At 54.1% G+C, this 6,712-nt stretch overlaps 1 protein-coding gene across 3 annotated transcripts in view; it reads left to right on the plus strand.

The window, feature by feature from the left end:
* CDC6 (cell division cycle 6) overlaps positions 1-6,694 on the plus strand; it is a 45,852-nt gene extending 39,158 nt beyond the window's left edge. For all 3 annotated transcript variants that reach the window (XM_030295208.1, XM_030295211.1, XM_030295209.1), the window contains one exon: positions 6,360-6,694. The gene's annotated coding sequence lies outside the window, so the exon portion shown is untranslated. The remainder of the gene's footprint in view (positions 1-6,359) is intronic.
* Positions 6,695-6,712: the final 18 nt, after the last annotated feature.

Raw genomic sequence — 6,712 nt, forward strand, 5'->3', positions numbered from 1 at the left:
TGCCCCCTGCCCTTTCACCTACTCTCTGCTTTGAAAGAAGACCCAGTGGGTTCTAGGGGAGGGGGAGCTCAGCCACCTTGAGCTTTGGAGGTCCCAAGCATGTCTCCTAGGGGGCTCTGGGGTGCAGTCTTTGGGGATGCAGGAGTTGGAGGCACTGTCATGCCCACAGAGACCACCATTTCCTCCTCCCAGAACCTGGCCTGTCCTAGGTTTGGACTTACCCAGTTGCCCTTTCTGCTTGGTAATCAGTCACTGCTGGAGGTCAGGTGGCCCTGCGTAGCTGGGACAGAACCCAGGGCCAGGTGGGGGCACAGGTTGAGGGGACATCAGACCCACTCTTCTGGGACTGAGTGCTGCATCTTGAGGCAGTTGGGCAGTGGCAGAATACAGAGGAAGATGCTGGACTTCATCCCTCCCCTAATCCCCTCTGAGGATGTGCTAAGGGCCTGCACATGTTTGGGGCAGGTTTTCAAACAAGTCCTAGCTCTAGTGAGGCAGGCCTGGGGTTGCAAGGGTCTGGTAGAGAAGAGGTGCCCTGTACCTGTCCTGACATAGTCCAGGCCCTCCTGGGGTGGTGATCTCTTTCAAAGTGGGGCTGGCCTTGCTGGCTCCCTGCAGCTGGGACTCTGGTGAGCGAAAGGTAAACAGAGGACCAGAGTGGCCAGACTGTGGACTTGGAGGAGAGGGGTGAGAGCCTTGGCCAGAGGAACCTTTGGAAAAGGGAAAGAGGGAGTAGTGATCATCACTGCTCCCCAGACCCTGCCTGAAGATCTGAAGAGCCAGGAGGAGGGGAGAAGTTGTGGCTTTGTGTGTGTGTGTGTGTGTGTGTGTGTGTGTGTGTGTGTGTGTTCCTGGAAAGTTTATAAATAGTTCCAGCCCACTGTTCTGGTTTAAAATCTGCCCTGTCCCGCCCTGTCCTGCCCTGCCAGCTCCTTATCTGATAGGGGGTGCAGAGGGTCCAGGTCTTTGTTTCCACCAGGGTTCATGTCCTGTGTGTTCCCCTGGGTACCCCGTCAAGTTGAGCTGAGCTTTGGGTGTCATTTGCCTATGATTCACTGACTGTCTAGAATGCTGAGGAAAACCCCCGTCTCCCCTTCTTTTAAGCTGCCCGGTCTCTGTCCCTATCTCTCAGCCTCTCTGGGACTGCCTGCCTTCTGTTCCTTGGGAGCCATTGTTGCAGAGGAGCCTGGGAGCTGAGACGAAGGAGTCAATGAGGAAGGGAGGCTGGATCAGCTGGGTTTGGGGACCCCCGGCTCCTCTTCTCTGGGGATAGCAAAGGAAATAGTCTATTTCTCTTCCCTTCCTCCCCTCCCCAAATCCAAAAGGTTTCTCTTTTTTGGTTTGTGAAATGAAAGAAGGGAATTTGGGAAAGCACTGTGGTTGGGCGTCCACCCACACCCAAATATCCCTCACCCACATCCCTCTTCTCAGTCTGGGGGGAAGCAGACCCTGGAAAATGGGTAATTGTCTCTCCGGGGCCTGTCCACAGACACTAGCCCTGGTTGGGAAGAGGGAAGGGAGAGCAGACACATGGCCCAGGGAGGCACCGGGTGTGGTGAGAGGTGTGGGGAAAGGGGCCCCGTTGCCCAGCACCGCCTGTGTGCCCAGTGCTGTGCTAGGTGCTTTCCAGACTCATATGTCTGAAACCACACAGCCAGTTGTTGAGAGGGGTAGCTCACAAGTGAGTAAACAGACGCTTAGAGAGGTTAAGTGACTTGCCGAAGGTCACCCAGAGTGGCAGAGCTGAGATTTGACCCTACAAACCTCTGGTTCTTTCTACCGTCTTCATGGCTCAGCCAGCCCTTGCCTTTTCCTCTAGGGGTGTGAGTTTCCCCTGGCACTTTTTGGGAGTGAGGGAGGCTCCGGTGGGCAGGGTGCATGGCTGGTGGCTGGCACTCCAGCGCCCACCCCCTCCGACTGTGCCCAGGCGAGGCTCAGCGTATTGGAGGGATGGGCCTGTGGTTTTCTCTGCCTTGAGGGAGGGTGCCCACGGGTAGTAGAGCTGGTGGGCAGAGGGTGGAGGTTGGAGGTAGGTAGTTTGTTTTCCCTTTCTTTGGTGGTTTCAGTTCTCTGCCGGTGTCTTCTCTACCCCTGGGTCCAGTGTAGCTGGGGCCCAGGTGTCTCCCCAGGGATCATGGCTCCAGAGGGAGCTTCTGAGGCAGGGCCTGTGCTCTTTGGCTCAGCCCCCATCATCCCTGCCCTCTCCCATCCCTGTTCCCTGGCCAGCCTGGCCCTCGGCTCATTTCAATGACCTTTACCCCTCCCATGGCTCAAGGTCCTCCCCAGGGAGCTGAGTAACTGCACCAGAGTTTGCAGGCTGAGCAGGGTTAGGGATAGTGAGGCTCTCATGGGGTGAGGGAGGCCTTCCAGTCTCTCACTGGGGTGTGGCTTTGGAGTGCAGGGGGTTTTGAAGTTTGGTCCCATGTCTAACTCCTCACAGGCATTAAGGTGGGCATAGTCATCTCTCCTCTGGGGGCAGGGGTGGGATGCAGAAGGTCCAGACTGGACCGACTGAATCCACCCCTATGCCCCAAAAGCTGAGTCAGAATGCCTGGGGTCTAGAGTGAATGGCTTTCTGGGCCTCAGCTTCCTGGGCCTCACCTCAGGGAGGCCGGCCCCTGTGTGGACGTAAACCCTCCTGAGTATTTGTCAGAGGGTGCACCTCAGTGTGTGTTGGGTGCTGGGCCCCCAGGGAGGCAGGTACAAAGGCCAGCCTGGCTGTGTGAGGGCCAGGGAGTGTGCAGTTTGGGAAACTGTGGGGCTGTGGTTGTGTGTCTGTGGGGAGCTGTGTCCTGGGGCCGTGCACACAAGCCCTGAACCATGTTCATTGTGTGGTGAAGCCCAGGTGTGGAGAGATGGTATCTCCAGGTTCCCTCTCTTCACGTGCGTGCCCGCACACACACAGGCTGGGGCGTGCAAGCATGCTCTTGCCCACCCGGATGCTTTCCATAGACCTGCATTCATGAGTTTCTGCAGGAGAGAGAGAGAGAGAGAGAGAGAGAGAGAGAGAGAGAGAGAGTGTGTGTGTGTGTGTCTGACTGTCAACGCTGATGAGGCTCGGCCAACCCCTCCTTCGCTTGCCTGGCTCCCTCAGCTCAAGAGTTCCCGTTGTGTGGGGCCCCACAGGGGCGTGGGGGGCTGGGGTGGCAGCTGGCCCAATGGGTGGGGCCCCTGTTCCTCTGACGTCAGCCTTCTCAGCCTGGGAGGGAATCAACAGGGGCCTGGGGAGAGAAGGGGGTACTTCATTCAGGAGTAAGGAGAGAGGCCTTATGGTTGTCATAATTAGTACCAGTAAAAATCATGGTCATTAACAATGTCCAGATTCCACTCCTGGGGGAGCTGCCCCCTCCCTAGCAAGTACCTGTCCCCTCTCCCCCTCCCTCAGCCTGGCCCAGCTGGGCCCAAAAGTCCTGGCCTTGTCCACTGTGGCCTTGGCAGGAACTCCTCTATCCCAGGCATGGTCCTCTGCCAAACGCTGGCCATGTGCATGTCCCTTGGATTCTAGGTCTGAGCCTGGAGCTTAGAACCTGGTGTGGCCTAGGCTTGGTGGGGGAGGTGGGGGGAGGAACAGGGGTTGGAAATGCAGGCAGTCCTTAGTTTGGGTCTTTGTGACCTTGTTTCTTTCCTTTTTCCTTTTTTCTCTTTCTCTCTTTCCTTTTCTCTTCCCTTCTTCTTTGTGTAATATTTATTTTTTATTTTTAATTAAACCCTACCCCCAATGTGGGGCTCGAACTCATGACCCTGACGTTGAGAGTCACACGCTCTACTGACTGAACCGGTCAGGGGCCCCTCCTTTCTTCTTTTTAACAGGTTTATTGAGATGTAATTCATATACCGTAAAATTCACCCATTAAAGTGTATAACACAGTGGTTTTTGTATACTCACAGAGTTGTGTGAATGTCCCCACCATCAATTTTTGAAAATTTTCATCACTCTAAAAAGACCCCGTTAACTGTCAGCAGTCACCTCCCATTTCCTTCAAACCCACCCCCTAGCCCCTGGTGACTGCAGTCTGCTTCTGTTTTTATAGATTTGTCTATTCTGGGCGTTTCATAGAAATGGAATCATCGTATGTAGCCTTTTAGAACTAGCATGACTGTTTTCATGTTGTAGTAGTATATATCAGTACTTCATTCCTTTTTCTGGCAGAATTAAGTTTGCATGTGGATGGACACTCTGTCCATTCATCAGCTGATAGACATTTGGGTCGGTTCTACTTTTAGGCCATTGTGAGTAATACTGGTCTGAACATCTGAGCACAAGTTTTTGTGTGAACTTATGTTTTCATATCTCTTGGGGAGATACCTAGGAGTGGACTTGCTGGATCATAAGGTAACTCTGTTTAACTTTTTGAGGAACTGCCACATTGTTTTCCAAAGTGGTTGTACTGTTTTACATTCCCTCTAGCAGGTGTATGAGGGTTCCGGTTTCTCCATATCCTTGCCAGATTTATTCTTTTTGATTATAGTCATCTTGGTGGATCTGAGGTGATATCTCATTGTGGTTATTTATTTACTTATTTAAATGTTTATTTATGTTGAGAGAGAGAGAGACAGAACATGAACAGGGGAGAGGCAGAGAGAGAGGGAGACGCAGAATCCGAAGCAGGCTCCAGGTTCTGAGCTGCCGGCATAGAGCTTGACGTGAGGCTTGAACTCACAAACCGAGAGATCTTGACCTGAGCTGAAGTCTGATGCTCCACCCACCAAGCCACCCAGGTGTCTCTCATTGTGGTTTTAAAAGGCTGTTTCTGGGGCGCCTGGGTGGCGCAGTCGGTTAAGCGTCCGACTTCAGCCAGGTCACGATCTCGCGGTCCGTGAGTTCGAGCCCCGCGTCGGGCTCTGGGCTGATGGCTCGGAGCCTGGAGCCTGTTTCCGATTCTGTGTCTCCCTCTCTCTCTGCCCCTCCCCTGTTCATGCTCTGTCTCTCTCTGTCCCAAAAATAAATAAAAAAACGTTGAAAAAAATTAAAAAAAAAATAAATAAAAGGCTGTTTCTTTGGGGCGCCTGGGTTGCTCAGTTAAGTGTCCTACTTCAGTTCAGATCATGATCTCATGGTTCATGAGTTTGGGCCCCGCATCAGGCTCTGTGCTAACATCTCGGAGCCTGGAGCCTGCTTCGGATTGTGTGTCCCTCTCTCTCTTTCCCCTCCCCCGCTGGCACTCTGTCTGTCTCTGTCACAAAAATGAGTAAATATTAAAAAACAAATAAATGGCTGTTTCTTTTTGTCTTTTTTTGTCTTCACATATATACAATGCCATACATATGTCATATATATGTGTATATGTATTTGTATATAAAGAAATATATCCATGTACATGTATTTATTTTAGTATATCCTATACCCTAGGTGGATTTGATTGGAAGCATCCTCTTGCAGATGCTTCTCTTTTTCCCCTTTCTCTCTTTTCCCTTGTTGCTGCCTTTCTGTCTGTGTCATGGCATCTCTGGGTTCATCTCTGCCTCTCTCTGCCCCATGGTGTTATCTGTGCATGCCCTTCTGATCCCAGCTGTTCAAACAGGGTTTGGATCTGTATACACACACGTGTGTGTGTGTGTGGGGGGGCGGGCATCTGGTCCTTCATCGTGTGCCCTCCTCCCACCCCATCCAGGGATGTTGCTTTTGCCACTGACTATGAGGGTGAACTTTGAATTCATCAATCTCCCTTACCGTTTCATTGCCTGGGGCTGGGGAGGTTCTATCCTGGGCAATCCCTACCCTTCTTACACACTGCCCACCCCTGGCCCATCATGCTGGTAAGCATTGGAGGTGATACCCAGGGGTCCTTGGTTCCCGTTTCCTTATTTGTGTGTATGTCAATGGGCCTCCTCCCTAGGCCTGTGGGACAAACCCATCTGGGGTGCTGGGGCTTGGATTTTGGGGGGAAGTGGTATAAGAGGGGCCCCCTGGCCTAGGAGTCATTTTTCTGAGAAGTGCCAATGCTTTAGGGAAGCGGCTTTTCCTCCCCCACCCTCCTCCCCTCAGGCACACGGTTCTTTGTATCTTGACCTCAGGTAACCCGCACTGGGGGGAGGAGGAGGGCCAGCTGCTGGCCTCTGCCACAGGGATCCTCTGGGGTGGCAGACCCTGACCTTTCCCCTCGGGACTGTGGGTGAGAGGCCCTTTGTGGCTCTGGGCTCTGTCCTCGTCTCCCCAGCCTGGCTGTGCTATCCTGCCACCCCCAGCAGTGTCTGGGCCCTGCTCCCAGGCTGTCTCTGCCAGCCAGGCATGGTGCCAGCTGTCTGCTCAGCCGGGTGCCACGGGAGAATCTCCGGCCGCCCAGGTTGGGGAGCTCCACGGGGAATGCCCGTGTACCCGCTCCTCAGTGCCCACTCACCTGCCTTTCCTTTTTCTGCAGTGCCACAGAACATGGCCCCCCGAGCCGCCTAGCCAGGGCCCATCTGGGAGAGGCATCCTCTTCGGTGTCCTGAAGGCCAGCTCTGGACCTTCCCAGAAAAGTGCCAGCTCACAGAACTGCTTGACCGAAGGACCAGCTCTTGGGACCTCCCCCAACCCACGCGGCCCCCCGCTAGAGTGGGGGATCCAGGAGGCTGAGATTAGCCTGTTGGCCTTGGACAGAAGCTCCAGGACAGAAGGGGGGGGTGGGCCTGACCACCCAGACCCCCTCTGGGCCCAGGCCCCATGCCCCGAGGAGGGGCAGCCTGAAGCCCGTCAGAGCCTCCTGCCAGACTGTCTGCCTACCCTTCTGAC

Source organism: Lynx canadensis, chromosome E1, assembly GCF_007474595.2.
Source record: "Lynx canadensis isolate LIC74 chromosome E1, mLynCan4.pri.v2, whole genome shotgun sequence".
Classification (NCBI taxonomy): Eukaryota; Metazoa; Chordata; class Mammalia; order Carnivora; family Felidae; genus Lynx; species Lynx canadensis.